The sequence below is a fragment of the Theropithecus gelada genome, chromosome 3 (genome assembly GCF_003255815.1).
Source record: "Theropithecus gelada isolate Dixy chromosome 3, Tgel_1.0, whole genome shotgun sequence".
In the NCBI taxonomy this organism is placed as follows: Eukaryota; Metazoa; Chordata; class Mammalia; order Primates; family Cercopithecidae; genus Theropithecus; species Theropithecus gelada.
In genome coordinates this window covers 155367958-155395094 of record NC_037670.1, presented here as the reverse complement: position 1 = coordinate 155395094, position 27137 = coordinate 155367958, and the positions used below count along the sequence as shown (strand labels likewise).

Below are 27137 nucleotides of genomic sequence, written 5' to 3'. Positions count from 1 at the left end.
CGAGAGTTGGGGAGGGAGGTGCCACACACTTTTAAATAAGCAGATCTCACCAGAACTCACTCTCTCACTATCATGAGAACAGCACCAAGAGGGAAATCTGCCCCCTGCCTCCTACCAGGCCCCACCTCTAACATTTAGGATTACAGTTCGACATGAGATTTGGGTGGGGATACAGATCCAAACCATAACAAGAACCAATTTGATTATGTTGCATGTGGATATTCAGTTTTCTGAGCACCATTTGTGGAAGATATTATCCTTCCCTGATGTGTATTCTTGGTACCCTTGCCAAAGATCAGTTGACTGTGTATGTGTATGGGTTTATTTCTGGGCTCTATATTCTGTTCCATTGGTCTATAAATCTGTTTTAATGCCATTTCTGTACTGTTAAAATTACTGTAAATTTGTAATACTTTTAGAAATCAGGAAGTATGATGCCTCCAAATTTGTTCTTCTTTCTCAAGTTTGTTTTTGACTATTTGGAGTCCTTTGTTGTTCCATATGAATTTTAGGATTTTTAAAAATTTTTGTGGAAAATACCATTAGGATTTTAGTAGGGATTGCATTGTCTGCAGATTGCTTTGGATAATATGGATATTTTACCAGTGGTAGCTCTTTCAGTCCATGAACATGGGCTTTCTTCCCCTTTATTTGTGTTTTCTTCAGTTTCTTTTATTAATTTTCTATAGTTCTCAATGTAGAGATATTTTATCTCTTTGGTTAAGTTTATTCCTAAGCATTTTATTCTTTTTGATACTATTGCATATGGGACCCAGCAATCTCACTTTCGAGTATATATCCAAAATAACTGAAATCAGGATCTTGAAGAGATATTAACATTCTCCCATTCATTGAGCATTATTCACAATAACCAAGATATGGAAACAACTTAAACATTCATTGATGGATGAATGGATAAAGAAAATGTGGTATATACATACAATGGAATACTATCCAGCATTAAAAAAAGGACATCTGCCACATGCGACAACATGAATGAGCCTGGAGGCTTTCTACTAAGTGAAATAAACCAGTCTCAGAAGGACAAATACTGCATGATTCCACTTCTGTGAGGCATCAAAAATAATCAAACTCATAGAAACAGAATAGAATGATGGTTGCCAGGGGCTTGGAAGAGAGGGAAATGAGGAGTTGCTGTTCAATGAGTGTACATGTTCAGTTATACAAGATGAATAAGTTCTAGAAGTTCACTATACAGCACTGGGCCTGTAGTTAACAATACCATATTGTGCACTTAAAATTTTGTTGAGAGGGTAGATCTCAAATTAAGTGTTCTTACCACAATAAAATAAAATGTTCTGTAAAAATAGTAATAATTGGAAAAAATAAATCCAGCATCTCTGGTGGAGGGAGCAAATAAATACATACCTGTAATCAATTTTCAGTTTACTACCTTAATGAATGGGAACATTAGCATGGGTAATCAAAAGCTTTCTTTTCACTGTAAGTTATTTTCTTGTTTAGGTTTTTTGTTTTAGATTCTTTGTCTTTGAGAGTGAATAGCTGCTGGCATTGGATCTGGAATAGCTTAGTATGCATTTGTGAAAAAGAGAAATCTCCTTATAATTTAAGATATGTTCCAAATACTGCCCCCAAATTAAAATTACTACATAGTTAATTTTATTTCCATTGTAAATTGAAATTCATAAGCCTATTCTTAAAACTGTATACTCCAGGACAGAGCAAGCAGTTAACACTTGAATCGGTCTTGGCAAGTTCTCCTGTCTTCCCTCCTTCACTATTTCCAGCCCCTGCCCCCTCCACGTTTTTTTTTTTTTTTTTTTTTGAGACAGAGTCTCACTCTGTCACCCAGGCTGGAGGGCAGTGGCACCATCACAACTCAGCTCACTGCAGCCTCAACCACCCAGGCTCAGGTGATCCTCCCAGCTCAGCCTCCAAAGTAGCTGTGGTTACAGATATGCATCACCATGCCCGACTAATTTCTTTGTATTTTTTGTAGAGACAGGGTTTTGCCATGTTGTGCGGGCTGGTCTCAAACTCCTGGACTCAAACCATCCGCCTGCCTTGGCCTGTCTAACTGCTGGGCTTACAGGTGTGAGCCAGCGCACACCCTTCACCCTCCTTTTAAAGTGAAATTTGTGGAAGACTTAGATCAAGGATATTTGGAGGAGAAAATAAAGTCACAAAATAATTAACCATTTAAATTTGGAGAAGGGAGGAAGATTAGAGGACATCTACCTCAAGATTTTCAATTTACAGACGAGGCAGCTGAGTCTCCAAACTGATGAGAATTGCACAAGGCCACAGAGCTATTAAAGAACAAACCTTTTACTGACAAATAAGTAATACTTATTCAACAGATGTTTCATAATTTTGAAAAATGAATGTTAAACCTCAATCTTTTTTGTTTTTAAATACCCAGCTTGGAAAGTATTTGTCTTAGCAAAATGTAGTGGAAAGCAAAACCTACTCATACCCAGTTCACACTATTTTTCCACTCTGCTAGATTGAGGGCAGCCTGCCATGTGTACAGATAGGAAAGGAAGAGAGAGGCCCACTCTTTGCCTCAATGACAATGAAGGTTTTATGGGATAATTTTTAAAACTACAACTACTTCCTTTTCTAACAGTACTTGCTCCCTGAGAGAGTTCCCTGTCCTTCTAAGCTGCGTGTACCTTTATTCAACTCGGAGAACAACTCCCCTAATTCCTATATTCTAGAGAGGCCTCTGCCAGATTGCTTCAACAAACAAAATGCTACTGTTTAGAAGGCTGTTCACATTATTTTTTCCTGGGTCGATACAGTTTTCATATTAACCATGAGCATATGACATTAGTGCATGACACTAGCTCAGGCTGCATTCCTACCCTTGATTCCCATCCCCTGCCCCATAAGCCATTCAGCTTCCCAATTAAAAAAAAAAAAATTCTCAGCCGGGCGTGGTGGCTCATGCCTGTAATCCCAGCACTTTGGGAGGCCGAGGCAGGCGGATCACGAGGTCAGGAGATCGAGACCACCCTGGCTAACACGGTGAAACCCCGTCTCTACTAAAAATTAGCCGAGCGAGGTGGCGGGTGCCTGTAGTCTCAGCTACACGGGAGGCTGAGGCAGAAGAATGGCGTGAACCCGGGAGGCGGAGCTTGCAGTGAGTGGAGATCGTGCCACTGCACTCCAGCCTGGGTGACAGAGCGAGACATCGTCTCAAAAAAAAAAAAAAAAAAAAAAATTCTCATTCCCACAACCAGACACTACTCTCTTCTGATCTTAAAAATGAATCCTCTTGGTCCCAGGTGCAGCTAATGAAACAAGGTAAATGGGGCAGGGAAAATGAACATCATCACCCAAAAAAGTCCCAGCATGTTAATACCGCTTGCAAAATGTGTCATATTAATTAAGTGCAGACATTACTACTCTTTTATCTAAAAGCTGTATATTTCTTAGAAGCTGGTAGACTAGTTTGGTACATACTTGAATCATCCTTTTTTTTTTTTTTTTTTAAACTACAGAGAATCTGTCCCAGCCCATGCCAAAAGTATTGGTTTTAAACACCAAGAATACTTGGTAGAAATAAATGGTTTAATCTGTTTATTGAAAGAAATTACCTAAATGTACCTAAAAATAACTTACAATTTTACAGTGATGAATAGTAAAATTGTATTTCCTGCTTCTTGAATGACATTGATACTGGCATGTCAACAGTATTATTCGATGAAAAATTTTATTTTCACAGCACTCTACTTTAACTGTATTTTCCAAAGGAATATTAAACTTTCATTGTCTTCATTTTAGTAAGTTATTTGGAGAACGTATATACAAGCAAATTATGGTAAAGCCTTGTCACAGTCTACTTACAACTAAAAAGATTTTGTCTTTTTTTTTTTTTTTTGACATGGAGTCTTGCTGTCACCCAGGCTGGAGTGCAGTGGCACGATCTCGACTCACTACACCCTCTGCCTCCTGAGTTTGAGCGATTCTCCTGCCTCAGCCTCCCAAGTAGCTGGGATTACAGGTACCACCACGCCTAGTAGAGACGTGGTTTTATCTTGTGACCAGGCTGGTCTCGAACTCCTAATCTCACATGAGCCATCCACCTCAGCCTCCCAAAGTGCTGGGATTACAGGCGTGAGCCACTGCACCTGACCAGATTTTGTCCTGATTATCTGCATATTTCATTGTATTTTTAAATAATACCAAATTATTCTAATAATTTAATTATCAATATCACAATGTGCTGTCCATCATGATACATTAATTTTAAAAGATTTTAAAAAAATGTTTCAAAGATGCTATGTTTGTTTGGCCAAAAGGCATTTTCAATAGCAAAATATCAAATTATGTGGCTAAGATATGTTGGCAGATGAAGACCTAAATATTGTTTGTCCTTCAGTTGCAGGATTTATTTGCACTGGCCATTTTAACTCACATATGAGAGACACAGTACTTATTGTGTTTACCCAGCACTTAAACAGCATTTAAAAAGTAGGGTTCTTACTCGTGGACACAATTCCTAGGAAAGGTAACCATGCTACCAAAAACAGTGTTGATTTTTACTGACTTTACTATCTGTCTAGGCCCTCTCTATAGGACTTACTATATAACCTGAAGACAAGGGTGGATAGATTAGAGGAATAAGACATCTTTTGGCACATATCTTTTCATATGTCTTCTGAAACACATTGGTACACTTGTCACAGTGTACATTATACCTGAAATTTCTTTGGGTTCTATTCAAAACCAATGAGGACAGTAGCACAAGTGGGTGAAAGAAAGAGGCACCCCTAGGAGCTCTGTCTAGCCAGACTAGCAGCAATCGCCCCTGTGACAGGATTCACTGGTTTGGAGAGGTAAGACCTGGAAGATGTGTTAGAGATGATTGGCTTATACAAAAGTTTTAAGAACCAACACCTGAGAATGAATTCCTTTTAACTCTGAAATAAATAAGAGTTAGATTCAGTACAGAAAAATACGAACACACTCAATTGCATTCTTACATGTTTTCTAGAGAAGGAAGAAAGAGATGGAGTTTGAATGAGCTTTGCTAAGAATTGTGTTCAGGATGCATTAGGGTATCAAGGTGGAAAAGAGGCTGTCTGTAGCATAGACTATGGACTAGAGCAGCAGGAGGAATGAGGACAGACAGCAAAGCACAGACAGTAGTGTTTCCTTTACGTGTTTTTTCCCCTCCTTTTCTCTCCAGTATGAGTCTTACTCTCCATTATGGATGACTGCGGTATTAACTGTTAAGGATACGGTACGGTTGGGATCAGGATTCTGGACCCAGACTTCCTGGGTTCAGATACTGGCTCTGCCTCTTATGCAACTGACTTAATTTTTTAGACTCTTTTTTTTTTCCCCTTTTTCTGAGACTGAGTCTCGCTCATAGCCCAGGCTGGAGTCCAGTGGCACGATCTCGGCTCACTGCAAGCTCCACCTCCTGGGTTCATGCCATTCTCCTGCCTCTGCCTCCCGAGCCGCTGGGACTACAGGCGCCCGCCACCACGCCCGGCTAATTTTTTGTATTTTTAGTAGAGACAGGGTTTCACCATGTTAGCCGGGATGGTCTCGATCTCCTGACCTTGTGATCCACCCACCTCGGTCTCCCAAAGTGCTGGGATTACAGGCGTGAGCCACCGTGCCCGGCCGTTTCTTAGATTCTTTATCTGGAAAACAGGGATAATATTAGTATCTACTTCCATGGGACTATTAAGGGGATAAAATGAGTTAATGATGTATAAAATACTACCAGCACATAATAAACACTCAATATATGTTAGCCATTAGTATATGACCCTATTTCATGGATTTTTTTTTTTTCTCAGATTTTATCCTCTCCACATAACCCCTCATGTGGGGAGAGTAGACACCACACTGGGTGAATGAGTGAATAATGACTTGCATGATATCTTTAGAATTGTTTATTATTAATGTAAATGCATCTTGATTTGTGGGTTGGTTTCCAAGTTAAGGACATAGAAGCATAGCACTGATTAAAAATCATGTTTGAAATTAGGTGAGTGGATCTTGTGTGAGTTTAATTTTAATCTTCTTTTCTAATAGACCGTTGTTTCTGGAACTCACAGAAAGGATTGTGTTTTATATCATGGAAAAGTACATGCAACACATACACATACATGAGACTATTTTATGAAAAAATAGTTGCCCTACTAAGTGTGAACTCTTATTTTCTATTTTATTCTAGTCTGTTTCATCTTCATAAAAATGCTGCTTTCAGTGCACTGGATTTATTTTACAACCCACTAATGGATTACCCTACAGTTTGAAAAACATTGGGTTAGACCAGTTTGACTGTTGTCAAGAACCAAAAAAAGGTACCCTTGATTATAACCAAAAATCCCTTCCTGATCATTTCCCTTCCCTAACTTCCCCTGCTACAGGAACTGGAATTCACCAGGCTTACACACACACACACACACACATACTCACACAAACTCTCTCTCTCTGTCTCACACTCACACTTTAACATGTCACCAGCCTATTTAGTAAGGTCATAGTTTGTGTTGTCATTTAAAAGACCATATTCATAATATTAAATGCATAAAACTCATTACTATAAGATAGGGTCCAATGATCATTTTCAGTAAACAGTTTTAAGTTAGCTATGTTAATAGTAAAGGATTTTTCAGATTCTGATATCTTAACATCTACTCCCCTCTTCTTCTCCACAGTTAAGTAAGAAATTAAGAGTGTCATGCAGGAAAATGATTTTATTGTAAGAACAGAGCCCTAGAGGCCTTGTTGCTTTATACTGAGCTGTCCATGGGCTCTGGCTTGGTCCTTCTTGGCCAGCACCATGTTTGGGGGCTAATTCCTGCTCATGCTCTGTGACCATGAAGCCGAACAGACACCACCACTGAACTCTTGACTTTGGGCTCTCATCAGTTGAGTCACCAGCCAGACCAAATAACTATCCCTTTGAAAGACTGACCACTAAATTCTTACCAAGTTTGCCACACAAGGCCTTCCCAGTTCATACACACTGGCTTTGCACATGTCCCAGGCATGCACATGGCTGGTCACACACATCGCCTGCCTTTGGTCAGTCTCTTGTCCTCTGCTCCACACAGCAGTCAGGCTGTCCTGGTTCAGGTCATATGACCAATCCAGCACCTTTTCCATCTAAGTTGGGAAAACTTTGAATATTATGTTCTTTTCCTGCCTTTTTTTGAGGTCATCGTCTTGTTAATTCCATACATACTTTTTATCACATTTCTTTCATATTTCAAGTAAATCTGTTTCTGTTTCTAAGCTTTTTTTCGTTCTTCCCACTTTGAGAGCCCCCAGTGTATTAGTAATTTTGGAGAGCCCCCAGTGGTATTAGTCATAGCGGATGAGCTTAAGAGTAGTGATATAGCCTGGTGCTGTAGTACATGCCTGTAGACGCAGCTACTTGGGAGCCCAAGAGTTCAAGTCCAGCCTAGGCAACATAGCAAGACCCCATCTCTTTTTATTTTTTAGATGGCGTTTGACTCTTGTTGCCCAGCCTGGAGTGCAATGGCTCAATCTTGGCTCACTGCAACCTCCGCCTCCCAGGTTCAAGCGATTATCCTGCCTCAGCCTCCCGAGTAGCTGGGATTACAGGCATGCACCACCATGCCCAGCTAATTTTGTATTTTTAGTAGAGATGGGGTTTCTTCTTGTTGGTCAGGTTGCTCTCGAACTCCTGACCTCAGGTGGTCCTCCCTCCTCGGCCTCCCAAAGTGCTGGGATTACAGGTGTAAGCCACCGCGCCTGGCGACCCCATCTCTTTAAAAAAAAAAAGAGAGAGAATAGTGATATAATCATATCAAGGGAAAAGCACATGATATGTTTTTGGAGGTAAAGTAAGGCATAATAACCAGTGTCATCAACTTCCAAAGCTCTTGAGTCTCAGTTGGCTTTCTCCTGACTAAACCTTCTTATATTTGCATACAGATAAAATCATTCTTAGTTATTATTTTATACTTTATATAATTATTAGTATTGCAACACAATTAAAATATATATTTCATTGGGATATATAATATTACATATAGGATACAAGATATGAAATAAGTTTTGTGAAATGACCTGGGTACTATCATTAGCAGCAATATTCCTAAGGGAAAATTAGCCTCAGTCCTAAACCACAAATATATAGATACATTTTGGGAACATAAGCAAGCATTTGAGAACTACTTTAATGTCATTATTTCTCTCTCTCTCTCTCTCTCTCTCTCTTTTTTTTTTTTTTTTTTTGAGACGGAGTCTCATTCTGTTGCCCAGGCTTTAGTACAGTGGTGTGATCTCCACTCACTGCAACGTCTGGCTTCTGGGTTCAAGCAATTCTCCTGGCTTAACCTCCCAAGTGGCTGGGATTACAGGCACCCACCACCACGTCCAGCTAATTTTTGTATTTTTAGTAGAGACGAGGTTTCACCATGTTGGCCAGACTGGTCTTGAACTCCCGACCTCAGGTGATCTGCCCGCCTCAGCCTCCCAAAGTGCTAGGATGTTCTTGGAAAGAGGTTGACTATTTTAAGATACTGTAAGTCCTACTACAGTGCTTCCATAATTATTTTATTGTCAATAATAAATTAAAATAGAAATCATAGGAAATTGAGAGTATTCTGAAAGGAAGGATATGGTTAAACATGGATTTTGAAAAGACAGTTCACTTGTATTCCTTCTATGTACATACTTCTGACACTTGCTTGGATATAAAGTTCCCTTCTTTTAAACACTGTTTATTCTATGGGACAATTGATTACAGAACAGTGGGACCTTCCCTGATTCAGGTTAGTGGTCCCAGGTGACCCAGGATAGCTGCTTCACTCTGGACGTTTTCTGTTACATACATATGAAATGTGACGGCTTTGCCAAATGAGACACATTATCTTTTTTAAAACTGAGAAATAGCTCGACACGGTGGCTCACGCCTGTAATCTCAGAGCATTTTGAGAGGTTGAGGTGGGCGGATCACCTGAGGTCAGGAGTCCGAGACCAGCCTGGCCAATATGGGGAAACCCCTTCTCTACTCAAAATCCAAAAATTAACTGGGCGTGGTGATGGGCGCCTGTAATACCAGCTACTCGGGAGGCTAGGAAGGAGAATTGCTTGAACCCGGGAGGCAGAGGTTGCAGTGAGTTGAGATTGTGCTACAGCACTCCAGCCTGAGCAACAGAGCAAGACTGTCTCAAACAAACAAACAAACAAACAAACAAAACCAACTGAGAAATAACACTCAGAAAAAGAAAAGATTATTCAACTTTTGTTAGCAGAAGTTTAGAAGTACATATTGCCTCTTCATGAAGGAATTTCAGTCTTTGTTTTCTGTGCTGACCTGATATTATTAATATAATTTTCTTGATAATGATTATCTAGCAGCACTTTAAATTCATTTCCCATTTTAGAGTTCAGGTATACATACACGTACACACACAGTGTACATATATATGTGTGTGTGTATATATGTGTGTGTATATATATGTGTATATGTGTGTGTATATATGTGTGTGTGTGTGTATATATATATATTTGCTTGAGTGTTAGTATATAGTCTGAAACTTACTGTCCCCTATGTAGCAAACTAATGGTCACTAGTGGAAGTGAAATTTGGCAAGGGATCTTAATCAAGATATTCTCATTCATTTAAACTGTACATCTCCACAAAGTTTTGTGTTTCTAAAATGACCTTGATCTTGCAAATATATTAAGGGTATTGTTTTCAAAGGGATACAGATGGAAATTATAATCTTCATGTCAGGGTCCACACTGGCCAAATACGTCCCAGAATTCCTAAGCTCAGTGTTGCAAGTAGCATTTCAAATATGACTTGACATGACTTTCACAATGTTTCAATGTATGCCCCACTTTGAGACACAAAGGCATACGTAAAATAAAATGATAAAGTATTAATTTAAAAAATCATCAACGTCTGAGAAAATAGAAAACAGAGGCTTTGGGGTTTGGCAGTGTCGCCGCTGTAGCCACCCTGGGGATGAGTTGAGAAAGTGGGCCCAAATAAGGAAGGCCTGTGGGCCCTGCAGCCCACCCACCACAGCAGCGAGCATGTGAGGATATTTGGTCTTCACCCAAGATTTCATTTAGGGGAACAGAAGGGACTTTAGTGCTAACACAACTTGAGAAACACTGCCCCAACAGATCTGCATTTACCTATTAGTCAAAACACTTGGAATACCAAACGTACCAGATCCGCTCATAGTAGTAAGTCAGAGGTCAGCTTCCTTCCCCTTTGTGTTAGGATGCTACCATGCATAATCATCCTGAAACAAAGGTGCAGGGGAGGATTTGGAAAACTTGTTCCTAAATAAGCTGTCTTCTAAGTTGAGCTCCCCTTCTCTAGAAAGTTTCCTTAGGAACTTTATGCATATTAGAGACAAAGATAAAACCCCTTTTATTAAAGCAAAAAACAATGTTAATAGTTGTTGGTGTTGTCCAAATAATATTTTCAAGTCATATTATAATGATGGGGTTTCCCTCAGTACTTTGGATTGAAATAAACAGGTTAGAATGGAGAACAGATGACAGGAGACTTCTCTGAAATTTCTGAAAGGCCATACAATCTTAGGCTGAATAAAGAAGGAATAAGAATAGGAAATACGGGGCCGAGTGTGGTGGCTCACGCCTGTAATCCAAACACTTTGAGAGGTCGAGGCGGGTGGAACACCTGAAGTCAGGAGTTCAAGACCAGTCCAGCCAACATGGTGAAACCTCATCTCTACTAAAAATACAAAATTAGCCAGGTATGGTGACGGGCGCCTGTAATCCCAGCTATTTGGGAGGCTGAGGCAGGAGAATTGCTTGAACCCGGGAGGTGGAAGTTGCAGTGAGCCGTGATCGTGCCACTGCCCTCCAGCCTAGGCAACAGAGTGAGACTCTCTCTCAAAACAACAACAACAGCAACAACAACAAAAAACACAGATGATTTCTTTTAAATACATTTGCAACAGTATTTCTCTGTTTCCTTTTTTAGAAATCCTTTCTGTTCATAGGGCAGTTGGGGTAGAGTTGGACACACTTAGCCAGCACGGCGTCGTCCGTGGAGGATGCACTGTGTGTCTCTGCTGTAAGATGTAGACACCTGAGTTTGCGTGTTCAGATACTTTCGAAGAAGTTTTTTTGGTGAGACTTCTTTGACAAAGAAAACTGCATATAAAGTTGTTGATGTGGTGTCTGGAACATAGTAATGATTGATGCAGGAGGAAGATAAGGGGGAAGGTCCCTGGAGAGCCTCCCACCAGCCTGTGCACTGGGAGGAGGGGGTGGAGCCTCAGGAAGTTCTCATCTTTTGCAGTGGGAGCCTGGCCTCTCCTGTTCCTGGGTGGTGACTTGGGATTCAATCTGTGAGATGGGGACCTGTTCAGAAAAACCCTTCTTGCTTTGCTGAGAGTCTTTTTCCATTTTGCCCAATAGATTCCTTAACCCCTCACCCTTCAAAGGGTCTGTGTGCATAACTCTTCCTGGTCCTGTGACAAGAACCCAGTTTTTTCTACAATAGTAAGGAGTCAGTGAGCATTAGTGTTCTTTCTCTCTCTTTTTCTTCCTCTTGGGCAGTATATTTTTCGTTTTCCAGTTGTAGCATCTGTTAGTGTAATTTTCATATTCTCCCTCAAGTAGGGCATTTTCCAGGTTTCTGCAGCTTGAACTTTTCTCTCTTGGTGGAGTGAAGCAGAGGTGGGTGGGGAAGGGAGACCAAGTGAACCCAGCCTGGCTCTCCTTTTATTTCCCTGGGGTTAGAAGCCACAGGTTGTCCTGAGGAGGCTTTGCTGTTCTTGTCGCTCCTGACTTCAGCAGGAATCAAGGACAAAATAATTGAATGGCAAAGGAAGATGGAAGCAGCTATAATCAGCTGTTCAGTTCCAATAACAGGAAAAGTAGCCCTCAAACTTTAGAGGACATTAGAATGACCTAGGATGCCAGTTAAAATTCATCCTCCTGGGCTCCTCCCCAGAGATTCTGAGCCCAAACTTAGGTAATTCTTAGTTTTTAATGTTTTGGTTGATCACTAGTATAGCACAAAGATTAATATATTTTTTAAGAGTTTTTACCACTCCTTGGTAGAGTCTGCTACCCTCAGGGAGCCCCAAAATTATGTCTCAGAATTCTTGGCTTAAAAAATGAGCCACACCATCCCCACACCTATGTATGACTCTCAGACAGTCATGTAACACGAACAAACTTTGGCAGTGGTATGAGATTTATTTGTAAATTGCCAGTGTCAACATAATTCTTTTCTCATTGGCATTGCCTAGTTAAGGAGTCAAATCTCACTGTGGTTTGTTCTCTCTGTGGTTTCCGTAGGGTTGGGGAGAATGCTGCAGAAAAACGAACCCTCTCTAGTTTTGACTGTCTAGGGAGTAAAAAAAAAAAAAAAAGCCTGTCATTTTTCTGAATTAGGATATAAGACGCCTGCCCTGAAGGTGGCAAATCAGACTTCCACACGCATTGCCTTCATTTAGCCAATAGCCCGCTCTGAATGTGTATATTACGATGTGCAGTTTCATTCATCAAGGGGATTTCGGGCTCCAGCAGCACGCAGCCTCCAGTCTTGAGTGACTCCTGGGCTTTGGCTCAGCAGTAACTCCTCCATAAAAACAAGTGTGTGCATCTGGCTGTTAGAAGAATTCGTGCTCATCCGGGTAAGGATAAACTGGAGAAATTATTCCTTTTTTTTCCCTTTGGGTGGTTTTGAGATTTTTAAAAAATTGACCCTCTCTTTTGAGAAGAGCTCAGAACTATTTGTCTGAAGTTTTTCCATCCAGGCTGCTTTATCGTATTATCCACTGTCTTGCCCTTTTCATGTAAAATCTACCCTCTTCAAAACATAGTTTCATTTTCAAATTTTAAAAGATTCTATTTTTCTTTCTGTGCATGAAACTTTAAAAATTTAAATCACCACAATTGCTACTGGCTTAGAAGTGGAGTCTTATATTTTTAGGAAGTATACTTTAAAAGTTAGGTAGAGGGGAGATCTGTGTTAGCATTTGGTTTAAGAAACAATGATTGTTACATTAAAGGGCGGATTTTCAGACGTCCTACTTAATCTGCTCTGACAAAGAAGCTATGAGCTCGCTCTCTCTGCCACTTTTCTCCCGATCTGTGTTCTCATGGTGGAATCGGCTCATCTTTTTCCCTTAGGCATGTGGTTTAGTCTGCGTTCTAATGGTGGAATCAGCTCATCTTTTTTCCTTAGGCATGTGGTTTAGTCTGTGTACATTCAGTGCAGTGGCATTTTTCTTGAAGAAGTGACTAAGGCTTCTTGGATGAATTCTGTCTTTGAAAGAGGTGGTAGAATTGCATCAGAAAGGCATTTACAGTAAATGGCTACCCCCCCTTCCTGTAATGACCGCATGTGAAAGAATGCATTAATTCTTGTTTTGAGGAAATGAGAGTTGTAGAGTTCTATGAAAAACTCCCTTTTTTATCATTAGTTAGCCAGGTTTGAATGTTCACATTTTAAAAATCAGGCTCATTTTGTGCTATCTAAATAAAAGCCACAAAGATACAGCTTTCCACTCCATGTTCTACGTGGAGTAACCAATCATCCTGAACTCAAAAAGAGGCAGTTATGTTGAATATGGCTACAGTTAATGGCATAAGCCTAAACTAAATTAATTTCTTCATAGTCTTTTTTTATATTAAGTTACTATGCCTCCTAGCTATGTTGCTGATATGTCCATCAGGATTTGATTCTCACTGCGATGGACGATGAAGACTAAAAGGAAACTCCCATAGATGATCTGGTCAGGAGTTCTCATAGAAGCAGTACCGCCCCCTAGGTGACAGAGTGGAAATTTATGAGGCTGTTCTGGTGGTACAATGAAGGGTTTTTTTTTTTTTTTTTTTTTGAGATGGAGTCTCCCTCTGTTGCCCAGACTGGAGTGCGGTGGTGCGATCTCGGCTCACTGTAGCCTCTGCATCCTGAGTTCAGGCGACTCTCCTGCTGCAGCCTCGTGAGTAACTGGGATTACAGGCCCGTGCCACCATGCCCAGCTAACTTTTGTATTTTTGGTAGAGATGGGGCTTCCCCCTGTTGGCCAGACTGGTCTCAAACTCCTGACCTCAGATGATCCACCGGCCTCAGCCTCCCAAAGTGCTGGGATTACAGGCATGAGCCACTGTGCCCAGCCCTAATGAAGGATATTTCATGAGTGAGAGCCAGAGTCCTTAATGTCCCACAGTAGAAAAGACATAAAGAATTGCCCTGTGGTGCACATGACTTTCACCTGTCCTGTTGGACATTCATGTAGGGACAGCTCACTTTATAATTTTCTAAACCTAGACTTAACTCCATTTTTTCATGAAAATGCAAAATAATTTTTGCATACTTTTAATATACACAGAATAGATTCATTGTCATTCTCTGGTCCATCTATACTACTTCTTTCATTTTCCTGCACTTTTAATATGGAAAGCTGCTAATCTGACTTCTCTTAAATACAAACTTGTTCTTTATAAGTAAGTTACAAGCATCTATTTGAGTACATAGTTAACTGCCCTGAAAATTATTTATATAATGAAATGTTAAGTATTTTTTGTTATACATTGCTTTTTTTAGATTATCTTTTATGTTACATTTAGGATATTCATGTTTTAAAGCTGCGTGTACAGTAGTTAATATTTAATTTGATTTTAGAGTACTAAATGGGACATGACAGAATTTTTTGTCATATAAAGAGGGCTTTGAGACTAATGGGTAGGGTTTTGAACCAACGAACCAATCCCTGCCTCAACGTTTAAGGAAGGAGGGTATGCAAATTACCCAGATAGGAGGGATGCTTATCTTCTTCATGAAGCTACCCAGGGAGGATTTCACATGTATCTCATTAATTTGTTCTAGTATTTTGAAATCTTCATATTAAGCTAGTTCTTCTGTATTAATATTTTCTAAGAGTTTTCATATGTCACTCTAAAAACATGACTGGGCCAGGTGCAGTGTCTCATGCCTGTAATCCCAGAACTTTGGGAGGCCAAGGCAGGTGGATCACTGAGGTCAGCAGTTCGAGACCAGTGTGGCCAACATGGTGAAACCCCATTTCTACTAAAAATACAAAAATTAGCTGGGCATGGTGGCAGGTGCCTATAATCCCAGCTACTCGGGAGGCTGAGGCAGGAGAATCACCTGAACCCAGGAGGCGGAGGTTATAGCGAACTGAGATCGCACCATCGCACTATATAGCCTGGGCGACAGAGCAAGACTCTGTCTCAAAACAAACAAACAAACAAACAAAAAACATGGCTGAGCACAGTGATTTACGCCTGTAATCCCAGCATTTTGGGAGGCCATGGTGGGCGGATCACCTGAAGTCAGGAGTTCAAGACCAGCCTGGCCAACATGGCAAAACCTTGTCTCTACTAAAAATACAAAAATTAGCCGGGTGTGATGGCACACCCCTGTAATCCCAGCTGCTTGGGAGGCTGAGGCAGGAGAATTGCTTGAACCCGGGAGACAGAGGTTTCAGTGAGCCAAGATCGCACTGCTGCACTCCAGCCTGGGTGACAGAGTGAGACTCTGTCTCAAAAAAACAAAACAAAAACAAAAAAATCTATGACCTTTGGTTACTCCCCTTCTATAGAAAAGACAGGCAGGTATTGAGAGAATTAAACTTCTGTAAACTTGCAGAGGAGTTAAAAGCAGACTCAGGTTTTCTTGAACAGTGGACATGGTGGCACTGTCCCTTTGTCATGAACATAATCCACATATGCCATTACAAACTGTTGACAGTACTGGAAGATATAACACATTCTAGGTAAGGTATTGTCTATATGGTAGATTAAATCATCAGAAATACAAAAGCTGGGTGCGGTGGCTCACGTCTGTAATCCCAGCACTTTGGGAGTCTGAGGTGGGTGGAGCACTTGAGGTCAGGAGTTTGAGACCAGCCTGGCCAACATGGCAAAAACCTATCCCTCCTAAAAATACAAAAATTAGCCACGCTTGGTGGTGCACACCTGTAATCCCAGCTACTCGGGAGACTGAGAAAGGAAAATTGCTTGAACCTGGGAGGCGGAGGTTGCAGTGAGCCGAGATCACGCTTCTGCACTCCAGCCTAGGCAACAGAACAAGACTCTATCTTAGGGAAAAAAAAAAAAAAAGAAAAGAGAAAGAAAAAAAGAAATACAAGTGTGAGGTTAAGGTACTCAAGCCTGTGCACACATAGTGTTCCCTATTGTTATTTGAGGCTCGCATTTTTAATTTCATAGAGCTTTTTCTTGTATTTCTCATTTTTTTGTTGTAGTTGTTCTTGTTATGTGCATGTAATTATTCTCAAATATTTCCAGGAATACTAATAAATTGGGGTGTTTTTTTTTTAGTTTTTTTAAGAAAAAAAAGTCTCCTCTTAATATTCTGTTTCTTCCAGAGTCTTTTTGTTGTTTATCTTGGTTTTTCTCTTTCATGTTGCAGACTTTTAAAATGTATATTTATTTTTGATTGTCTATTCTTTTTAAAAATGAAGTAGCATTATGGCTGCCTAGAAGTCCTGCATGACAGCACCTGCCTCTAGCAGGCTTCAGCCTGGGTGCACACAGCCGCCCTGAGCCCTCTTGCTGGAGAACTGCTAGACGTCAGAATGAGGAGGGCTTGACTGTGGGGTTCTCTTCACCACACTAGCTGTTTGGTCCTCACTAGACAATTTGTTTAATTTTTTTAGAGAATCATCTCCCTTTTCTTATTTTCACTCGGGAGTGGGGAAGCTGTAAGGTTTCTTCTTTCTTTTAAAGACAGGAAGTAGTCATGAAAGGAATAATTGTTGATATCCAGACTTTTTGATTCTTCTTCTCCTTTCTACCTTTCTTGCCACTTCTGTCACATACAGTTCATACTTTTGCTGAGTCTGCAGCCTCTTTGGAGTCCAACTGAATAAAATCAACTATTCACTGCCTCTGCAGTACCCGCTCAGAACTCTCTGGGCTGTAAGCTGCCTCTGCTCAGTTTCATCGCTCAGTGCTCTCCCCACATCCTTCTGGCTTCCTGACATTTGGTGAAGTCTCCCAGGCCCTTGAAAGTTGTCGTTGTCATTGTTGTGGGTGGACATACCCCTTTTATAATTATAGTGGGGTCTTCCAGGTGCCCTGACCGCCATCATGAAAGGAGAAGTACTTTCATTTGTTGATTTGTCAGAAGTACATCTGAACAAGTAAATTGGAAATACCTTTAGCCAGGCATTTAGCCAGGGAAAAGATCAGATGGAGCACGATGACTGCAGTGGGTACTGGGGTTTGGGAAAACGAACCCTCACAATTACTGGGTTGGGAGGAAACAGTGGGCTGACATTATTATAGAAAGATATGCTTTCCAACCAGTGAAGACATAGCCATTAATCATAGAGCCCCGTAAGAAGATCTTTTAGCTTTGTTGCTCAAAGAAAGTTGCATCTTGTAAAACATACAACTTAGTCATTTAAAAAAATCTTGAAGTAGTGGTACTTGTTCCTGATCTTAATACAAATTAAATTTGGATATGCCTGCTTAATTTCTTCCCTGCCTTTTAGCATAAGAGCTTCTGAGAGAATCTCCTGTTCTTCCCTTCTGTACTATTTATTTCTTGGGGCATAGACCCTCATACTCACTCTTCTTTTTCTTACAAGAAGCAATTCACATTCTTTCCCATCTCCTTTGTGGAAAAAAGCTCCAAACCCTTATTAATTATCCCTTTGTCATGTTTGTCAGGTCAGTCCTGAAAGTGTACAGCAGACACTGTGAAGATGGGAAAAGTAAGATGTTGACTAATTAGTTCTGTAACTTCTGTGACATAAGTGGTATCCATTTGTGTCAGAAGAAAGCCTGAATTGATGTTTCCATCTCACACTTCCCTCATTTTACTTGGGAAGCAGTATCTTTGTGAAAAATCCCTGGAGATCCACAGTTAGGGCCAATTACTGCAACATGATGGAACCTTTAGGTTTTTCTCAGGCCTAGCCTCATTTCTAGCACAATACTAGGAGGCTAAAATCTACCTCTGAAATTTGCAAGGCAATACTGACGGATGTTAGCTATTTTTTATGTAGCTGCTTAGAGACAATTGAAGATAGTAAGGGTCATAAGGGCCTTCTCCTATCTGACCTCTGTACCCCTGTAAGTTGTTTACCAGCTTGGAGCTTCCTGTACAGTTCTAGATCAAAGAGCAGGTCCTCTGAGGCCGTGCCCTTGGAAGCAGAGATGGTGAATAGTGAAATGTACTTAGCTCTGAGGGAGTGAACTCCCAGGCAAGCAGAACCCACTTGGGATTTTATTTCTGGTATTGACCAGAACATCTATCATCAGCCTATGCCAGACACCCCCTTTCCAAACCTTCTTTCTCTCACCTATTTCGTATAACTTCCTAGAGATGAAGAATGTTTCTGAGTGTGGATTGTCAGATGTCTGCTGAGAAATGGTGGGCCTAAAAAAGATACTCTGTGACTGCAAGAATGTAGAACACTCCCACACTGGGTCTGGGACCTGGCATATTGGTTGGCTATTACTGTTGAATGAGAGGAGAACCAGCAAATTCCTTCTTTTCCTCTGGAGGAAATACCTTGTATGGATGGTCCCCCACAGAAGAGACAGCCATGGCTAGTTGTGAACTGAAGTAATTCAGATACAGGCCCCATTTGATGGGATCTAAGTGTGCAAATCAAATCGCATTCTTCAGGAGGACATGGGGATGTTAAGACAATTAAGGAAGTCCTACCATCCCTCCATTTTAATGGATGTAAAATTTACATGCAGTGAAATGCACAGACATTCAGTGTACTCCTGTTCCCAAACCCCAGTTAAGAGAGAGAACATTTCCATCACCAGGTTTCCTCTTGCCCCAGTCATTCCCTACCCTCCCTGACAAAAACTTTCTGCTTTCTATCATTGCAGTCTTGTTTTTGAGCTTCCTCTAAATGGAATCATACAGTATATACTCTTTTGCGTCTGGCTTTTCTTTTTCCACCCAACAGTTTTATATTGTTGTCTGCGTCATTCTTCCTTTATTGCTGGGTGGTATTCCATTGTATGAATAGACCCAATTTTAAACTCTGTTCTCCTGTTGACTGACATTTTGATCGTTTCCCCCTTTTGGCTATGATGAATATAAAGCTGCTGTGAATTGAGTTTTCTCTCATTCTCACTCTTTTTCTTTTTTTTTTTTTTTCTTTTTTTTTTTGAGACAGTCCCACTCTGTCGCCCAGGCTGAGCTGCAGTGGGGCAATCTCAGCTCACTGCAACCTCTGCCTCCCAGGCTTAAGCAATTCTCCTGCCTCAGCCTTCCGAGTAGCTGGGACTACAGGCGCGCACCACCACACCTGGCTAATTTTTAAAATGTTAGTAGAAATGGGGGTTTCACCATTTTGGCCAGGCTGGTCTCGAACTCTTGACCTCAAGTGATCCACCCACCTCAGCCTCTCAAAGTGCTGGGATTACAGGTGTGAGCCACCACGCCCGGCCCACTGTCACTCTTTTTTAGGTTTAATTGCTGCACCATACAGTAGGTGTATGTTTACCTCTGTAAGAAACTGCCAAGTCATTTTCCAAAGTAACTGTACCATTTTACACTCCAACAAGCAATTTATGAAAGTTCCAGGTGACCCAGTATCTTAACATTGTATATTGCTGGTTTTTCTACTTATGGCCGTTCTCTTGGATATGAAGTAGTATCTCGTTGTCGTTTTCAATTTGCATTTTCTTGATGAATCACATATACTTATTGGCCATTTGTGTATCTTCTCTCTTGAAGTGTCTGTTTAAGTCGTTTGAGTCTGTTTTTCTTTTGCCTGTTTTAAAATTGGATTGTCTTTCTATTATTTTGGTTGATAGGAATGTTATACATATTCTGAATAAAGTATTCTTGTCAGAAGTTTATAATGCAAATATTCTCCCAGTCTGTGGTCTATCTCCTGTTTTTTAAAAGTGTCTTTTGATGAGCAGAAGATTTTAATTTTGAAATAATTTCATTGATCAAAAATGTTTTGCCTTTGGGGAGACCAAGGCAGGGGAGGATCGCTTGAGACCAGGAGTTTGAGAGCAGCCTGGGTAACATAGCAAGACCTCGTCTCTCTACAAAAACATAAAATATTTTTTTAAAAATTTAAAAAAAGTTTCTATATTATCTGTATTTTTTGTTTCCTAAGTACCCGTTGCCTCCCCAGGATTGTGTAGATATTTCCCTGTGCTTTCTATTAGAAGACGTACAGCTTTAGCTTTTATGCTTTAGTTTATGATCTATCTCCAGTTGATTTTTGTATATGGGGATAAGTAGAAGTCAAGGTTCATATTTTTGCATACATTTTCCCAGTTGTTCTAACATGGATTGTTGGAAAGACTTTCCTTTTTCCATTGAATTGCTTTGGCGCCTTTCTTGAAAATCAGTTTTCCATATATGTATGGGTCTATTTCAAAGGAACTTGAAGAATGTTTGTATAGACCACATGCGGCATGCACTCAAGTCTAGGAAATAACAGTTCACATTGGTCAAGCCTCAAGTGACTGGCATACTCTTTTTAACTCCTGTATCATGAAACATTTATGTCAAAGATCACTGATGGAAGCTGTATGTGGTGGGAGGCATTTTTTGCTTGTTTTATGAAGCTAACCCTGCTGAAGCCTCCAGAAGTTCCAACATTCCCATGTTAAATTGATGTTCTTATCTGCACAGAAATAGACCATAAAAAGTGAGATCTAGCCTGAGCCTGCAGGCGACTTCAAGAAGAACAAAATTAACTTCACTTTTCTTATCTGAAAAGTTGGATATGTGTGGATTCAAAACTGAGTGATTTGGAACTCATTATAATGAAATGTGGGCCAGACAAAAAATAAACACTCTTAAGAAAGACATTTTTCATGATGTAAAGATGCTTGTAAAGGAAAAAAATTATTTTAATAACAAGTATATTGTATGCAAAAGTAGATCTGATTTTAAACAAGCCTTGTCTATGAGTAGAATCTCTACCTGGAAAGGTTTTTGTAAATGGTTTGGTTGAGCATGTTTATTTGAATATAGAACTTTATTTCTTTTAAAAAATTCCTTGATTTGGAAACCAAAGGCTGAATAGAGTAGGAAATGCACCCAAATTATTCTGTTAGAAAGGCAGAATAAATGGTGATGCTCTCTTTTGACACCCTACATTTTAGGACTTTGAATTTGGTGCTTGGTGTGGTGGTGTAGGGAAGTCATTAGTGCGGGACTCTGAGGCTGGGCTGCCTGGATTGGAATACCAACTCTGCTACTCAACACAGGCAAAGGAATCAACGCTCCTGTGTCTCCCCCTAAATGGGGAGAATAAGAGGTACCTGCCTCACGGTTTGGGTTAAAATATGCAAAAGGCTTAGAGCTGTGCCTGGTTCATAGTGAGCACTATGTAACTGCTGGCTGGTAATAATATATTAACTTTATAATAAAAGAACACCAAAAAAGGAATTCGTAAAGGAAAAACATAAAGCAAAAGGGCATTCCACTCTTCTGTGATTCAGCTGTCTCACTCTTCATAATAGACTTCCCAGTTGGCTGATTCGGTCACGTTTTGTTATTAATTCCCATTCTCTCAAAAGGATACAGAATTAAAGGGTTTTCTTTTGAGCTCCATGGGAGATGCGTGCCCTGAAAATAACCAGGGATGCTTCATATTCGTTACCAGAATTATTTGTCTCTACAGAAGGACTTTACAAGGAAAGACGCATTTCAAGTTTACGTCGTCCTCTCCACTCATTTGAAATACCACCTTCCCAAGCCTGTGTTTGGACTTGTATCTTTGTGCTCAGCTCCTGGCCTCTGTTTCTGCTTTCTCTAGCAGTTTCCTGGCAAAAGCGGGAATGAGAGCCGAGCCTGGGAGAAGTGGCCAGGACAGGCCTCTCCCCACTCAGCTTCCCACCACCACTCGGGCAGGCAGGAAGAGCCTGAACTGTGATCACCTGCCCACATTTAGTAAGTTGACAGCGCCAGAAACAAAATCTGGCTCAGACCAAACATGAAGGTCTGTTACTAATGATGTCATTTCCGTCAAAATCCCGTTTGGGTTGCACAGACTGGGTTTGACTGTAGAATGAAGAGGGATTGTGCTGCACGTTGTCACAGGAGGGTCATCGTGTTCTGTGTAGACCATTGTCTTTGCTGTACATGTGCGGTGAAGGCCTATAGAAAATTGATGTCATTTACTACAGTGACTTCCTGGATCTCACTGTGTGGAAGATGCGACTCCTCACAAGGCCTGCTCAGCGTAGTCACGGTTTTGTTTATGTTCTTAGTGTTGTTTGATAGATGCCACAGACACATAGAGCACTGGGATGTGGCGCCCATGACTTGGCAGGCGGGAGAAACACACTTGAGGAGGCAGCTTTCCACTCTCCAGCGGCTGATCCATGCCATCCCAGTGCCCCTGCATCTCCCAGCGGCTCTGCACACACTGCCCACTCTCCACCTCCTGCATCTCACTACGTACTCTCAGTCACTGTCCATCCCTCCGGTGTCACAGAGGGAAGAGAGGCCAGAAGGTGGACTCACTCAGGTTCTCACTGTGAATCAGCATTCCCCATCTGTGCCTGCCTGGCTTTCCTTGCCTCCTGTTTCAGTGCAACGGGAGTCCTTCCTCGTGCCCAAGGCCCTGAACTCCATGCCCTTCCCTCTCACCTTCTCAAAGACTTTTTCTCTCTGACCATGTACTTTTTATTCTCCACTGACTTTGTCCTGCGAGCACTGAAACCTACTTAAGTCTTTCCCATTTTAAACAACACAGGCCTTCAGTATCACCCTGCCTTTCATTACCTCTCCATTCACTTCTGCCAGGGCCAGCCTTTTGGAAGAATTGTCTCTAGTTATTCCCTCCCTGTCCTCACTCCTGCCCACCCCTCAGGCTGCTCCAGTCTGGCTTTTGCACCAGTGCCCGAGTGGATTCTGCTCTAGCCAAAGCCAGTAGTCTCCCTCCTCTCTTTCCTGTGGGCCACGTTTGTCAGATGCATTTGGATTCTTGTCTTCCTCAACCTCTCAGTGGTGAGCAGGGTTTGATGTGTTCTCCTCCGTGGCCTTTGAAGACTCACCCTACCCTTCTTGCTTTTCCTTCTCATTGCCCTTTTCAGATTCTTTCTATCCGTCTCTAAGCTCCCTACTGATATTCCAGTGCCCACTGGGCATCTGCACTTGGATATCTTGTTGGCACCTCATATCCAAGAGGTTCCAAATTGATCCAAATACCCAAGCTTGAAACCTGTGACCTATTGATCCTTTCTCCTCACCTTCAGAATCCAGTAAGAAGGTAAATCTGGTCAAAATTCTACCTATCAACAATCATCAAACCCATCTACTTTATCTATCTGTCATGTCCTTCTTCTTTGTCACCATTACCTTTTACCTGTATTAATGGATTAGCAACTCTCTCCCTGCTAAATTTCCCCTGATCCATTCTCTGACTTCTTTCTGGGCGATGCTTCTAAAAGCATCCTCATCCTTCTTCTTCCCTGCTTTAATTCTTACCCATTTGTTAAATGTCCTGTACCCAGATGGATGGGGGCCTCTGCAGAGCATGCGTTCTAGCCTGTACATAACCAGGTCATCATGGCACTAACAAGTTTATGGGGAGTTGGAGAAGAGAGTTGTTTCCCACTCCGCAGAACTTTATGAAAATCCCAAATGTAAATCAGCCACTCCTGCCCCAGAGCTCTTGGTCATGAGCTTTGTATCCCTTCCATCCTTCCTCAGCCTCTCCCATCTGTAGTAACCCTACCCTATTTCTCCCTTTTTACTTATTCAGAGGATCTCAGTTCTTTCCTGAATGTTCTGATCCTTAAGTTTCATTCCTGTCTTGTCTTTGGGTTTCCCTAAAAGCAGATTTTGAAAAAGCATGCAATCTGGTCTGTCTTCACTACTTAAGAGCTGTGTGACCTCTCCGTGCCTCCATTTCCTCATCGGTAAGAGTCTACTTTATAGGATTGTAGGGAAGATTAAATTAATTCATGCACAGAAAGTGCTTAAAGCCCTAGCTGACCTGTAATGATGGTCAGTAAAGCTTGCTGTGATAACAGTGATTACTATTATTATTAAAAATATCACTACTTCCAGGTTGCCATCCTCAACCAATCTAGCTAGACCAGATTAGAGCTCCCTCTTATGTGTACTAATAGCACTATGTGCCTCCTTTACATTGTAATTGCCAGTTTGCTACAGGAAGGATGATGAAATATTGTTCATCATCCAGCACCTAGCCCAGTGCCTGGCAGAGTTATGTAAGATGTGCTCAAGTATTTTTTGAACAAAATTAATGAATCAAATAACTTGTAGAAAGAGCATTCCAATTACGCTTTGCTTTCTTACCTTTAAATAGCCACCTCTTTAAAAAAAATAAAACACGGCCAAGCGTGGTGGCTCATGCCTGTAATCCCAGCACTTTGGGAGGCCGAGGTGGGTGGATCACCTGAAGTCAGGAGTTCGAGACCAGCCTGGCCAACATGGTGAAACACTGTCTCTACTAAAAATACAAAAATTAGCTGGGCCTGGTGGCGGGTGCCTGTAATCCCAGCTACGTGGGAGGCTGAGGCAGGAGAATTGCTTGAACCGAGGAGGCAGAGGTTGCAGTGAGCCGAGATCGCACCATTGTACTCCAGCCTGTTCAACAAGAGAGAAACTCTATCTCAAAATAAATAAATTAATTAAATAAAACACAACAAACAAAATAGAACTCTGCCCCAGGGGCCTGTCTTTAAATCTGGCATTTCTCAGTGAACTTGGGGAAACCTCTCTAGATATCTAAATCCTGGAACAGTTCTATCTCAGAGCTTCTGCCCAGCTCTAGAATTCTTTACATCTGTGGTAATAGCATGAAATGGGTATCGAGTACATTTTAAGGACACTCAGAGTTTCCCTTATGCTTATGTTTTTTTCCCTGTTAGTTGATGAGAAAATGTCATCATGTTGCTTGGATTTGTAGGTTCTTTCCTAGTTGTGGGGAATTTTTCCGAGCTGGCTATTATGAGAGGGTCTCAAAAAAAACCACAAAGAAGTTCGGTATATTATGTTCAAATTAAACACAGTATCCCTTCTTATTTTCACTTTTGATCTGGATTTTCACTTCTGAGCTGACTTCTATAATTATATTTAAAGAATTTAGTCTCAGAAATAATCCTTAAACCTTTCTCGCATGCCAAATCGGAAACTTATTCAGGACTTCTAATTCTGGTGATTTCTTTCTTTCTTTCATATATTTATAGATGAAATATGTATATACACACATAGACACAGATAAGACTATATCTATATGTAAATACAGATACTTAAAATATATCTGTATATATTTTAATTGTGGTAAAATAGATAACAGAAAAATTACCATCTTAACCATGTTTAAGTACACAGGTCACTGGCATTAAATACATTCACATTGTTGTGCACCCATCACCATCATCCATCTCTGAAATCTTTTCATCTTGCAAAACAGAAACTCTGTCCTCATTAAACAACAACTCCCCATTCTCTCCTCCCCCCAGCCCCACCGCAACCACCATCGTACTTTCCATTTCTTTGAATTTGGCTATTCTAGGTACCTCAGATAAGTGAAACCCTACAGTGTTTGTCCTTTTGTGACTGGCTTATTTCACTTAAGCACAGTGTCCTCAAGGTTCATCTAATGTTGTAGGATTACAACAACATCGTAGCATTGACATGGTTTCTTTGCTTTTTAAGGCCAAATAATATTCCACCGTGTAGAGATACCACATTTTATATATCCATGTGATGGACACGGGTTGACAGACACAGGTTGCTCCCACGTTTTGGCTGTTGTGAATAATGCTGTTAGGGACGTGGGTGTACAAATACCTGTTTTAGTTCTTGCGTTCAGTTCCTTTGGATCAAATGAGTTATTGATCCTTCTCTATTGACGCTTCTGTTTTCATGGACTCTTGCCTTACTCTTTTGATCATTTCGTGTTCCTCCCCCCATCGACCTTTGGGCCATTTTTCTGGCAATGTCCCTACTATCGAGGTTCTCATACTTCAGTTGGACCCTCACAGAACTGCTGCCTGGAGAAAACAGTTTGACAGCTGAAAAAATATGATTCATTACCACCTCCTACACACACACCAATTCCTGCGATTTTCTGAAGGTATACTGGTGGTTCCTAAATTAAAAAAGAAAATCTCTTGGTCATATGGCAGATTTTTGTAGCTATTGATACTCTGTATTTTGAAATTTAACTGTTGATAATAGCAGCTTCTTGATGTATCAGTCCTCTAATTGTGATACTGTTATCTGTTTCTTATTATGAAAACAATACATGACAATAGTAGAAAACTTGTAAGGTGTAGAAAAGTATTACACACAATGGCACTACCTGAAAGCAACAGCTGTTAACATTCTGGTGCATAGGCTTCCAGTCTCTTTCATGTAAATTTTTACATAGTAAAGATCATACTGTTTTGCCCTTTCTTCTTTGCATTTAATAATAAATATAAGAATTTCTGGCCGGGTGTGGTAGTTCATACCTGAGTAGCTGGGAGATTGAGGTGGGAGGATAGTTTGAGCCCAGGAGTTTGAGGTTACAGTGAGCTATGGTTGTACCATTGCACTCCCCCTGAAGGAAGACCCCATCTCAAAAAAAAGAGAAATTTCTTGTTAAAAAGTATTTGCAAATATTTTCATGATTTTATATAGCTGAGAAATATTTAGAGGGTGGTAATTAGCATAAATAGAATTTTTCCAGTTATAAAAATAATATATTACTTACAGAAAATGCCAACCATCTCAAGATTATAAAGAAGTAATAAAAAATCTAATGTCTTTGTCTGCCCTTTTTAAGCTTTTTTAATGTATCCTAATCCAGTCTTGAGACCACCTTGTCCCTCCCTTCTTCTCACTTTCTTTCTTACCTGGCAACATTAGTATCATGTTTACATATGATTTTATATTCAGCATTTCCACTCAACATTATCTTTTGTTATTTCCAATATCATGAAGCATTCTCCAAAAATCATGATTTAAGCATATGAATTTTTACTGTGATCTGGTTAGTCACATGCTCCATTCCACCTTTGGATGTTTAAGTTGTTCCCAATTTTATGCTTTTGCTAAGTATGTCCTTGTATAGTTATCTTCCTATGTATCTGTGATTATTTCCTTAGGAGATATGTATAAACATCTTAGGAGTCGAAACAGTTTTAAGGCTGAAAAAATACATATATTGCTGATTTCCTGAAATGGTTGTCTC

The 27137-nt window shown here is 40.6% G+C and overlaps 1 long non-coding RNA gene across 1 annotated transcript in view; it reads left to right on the top strand.

The window, feature by feature from the left end:
• Window positions 1-27137, top strand: part of LOC112620712 — a 163897-nt gene that overhangs the window by 134258 nt on the left and 2502 nt on the right. The gene's annotated exons all lie outside the window — the stretch shown is intronic.